This window comes from Chrysochloris asiatica, unplaced genomic scaffold, assembly GCF_000296735.1.
Source record: "Chrysochloris asiatica unplaced genomic scaffold, ChrAsi1.0 scaffold00063, whole genome shotgun sequence".
Classification (NCBI taxonomy): Eukaryota; Metazoa; Chordata; class Mammalia; order Afrosoricida; family Chrysochloridae; genus Chrysochloris; species Chrysochloris asiatica.
This window is the reverse complement of record NW_006408581.1, coordinates 1,291,416-1,292,639: the sequence shown is the minus strand read 5'-3', so window position 1 is coordinate 1,292,639 and position 1,224 is coordinate 1,291,416.

Here is a 1,224-nt window from a genome sequence, read left to right as displayed (position 1 = left end):
TCATGCTGGTTAAGATGGAGGGTCAGAGAAAAAGAAGACCCCCAATGAGATGGATCAGCCAAGTGGCATCATTGATGGACTCAAGTGTGGCAGCGGTCGTGAGGTGGCCCAGGATCAGTCACTGTTTCGTTCTGCTGTGCATGGGGTCACTATGAGTCGGTTCTGACTCGATGGCACCAGACAATATCTATATATAGAAGTCTTGGTGTGGCAGTGTGAGCTAATGCATTGGACTGCAAAGTCTGTGTGAACCACAAGGTTGGTGGTTCAAGCTCACTACTTGTTCCTTGAAAACCCTATACAAGGTCTCTGAGTTAAAACAGACTTGCCAGCACTTAACAACAATAACAACATATCTATGTATACATGTATATACATATATAGTTACTGGTGGCATTGTTAAATGCTGTCAATTCAGTTCCTACTCATAAAAACTTTATATCTGATTTCTGATGAGAAAGTCTCATCTTTCTCCCAAGGCCAGTTTGAACCACAAGGTCAGTGGTTTCAGCTCACCAGCCACTCTTTGGAAACCCTATAGTACAGGGTCGCTGTGAGTCAAAATGGACTTGACAGCACTTAACAACAACAACATACCCACGTGTACATGTATATTCATATACAGTTATTGTTGTTCTGCAGTGCTGTCAATCATTTTCTACTCATAACAACCCTGTATTGGGTTTCTAATGAGAAAGCCTCATCTTTCTCCCAAAGAGTGACTGGTGGGCTCAAAGTTCTGACCTTGTGGTTATTAGTCCATTGCTTATTCTACAGAGCTACTGTGTTCACATACATTGATGGCACATTAGAACAACGTATACAGAAATATAAAAAAAAAATTGAATTATAAATATAAAATGTATGGTGTACTTCTATAGAATAATGCACTGGACTGCAAGGTCAATTTGAACTACAAGATCAGTGGTTCAAACACACCAGTCACTCCTTGGAAGCCCTATAAACTGTAGCTATATAGAGAGAGATATAGATGGATTGACTCAGTGGCAATAGCAAGGGGCTCAAATGTAGGAATGATTGTGAAGTCAGCCAAGGACAGAGCAGTGTTTCATTCTTTTGTGAATAGGGTCACTATGAGTTGATATGGACTCAATGACACCTAAAACCAAGAATAACAAAATATATGTGTGTATAGATATATACACACTCATAGGGAGAGAGAGATGTATGTGTGTGTGTGTGTGTGTGTGTGTGTGTGTGTGT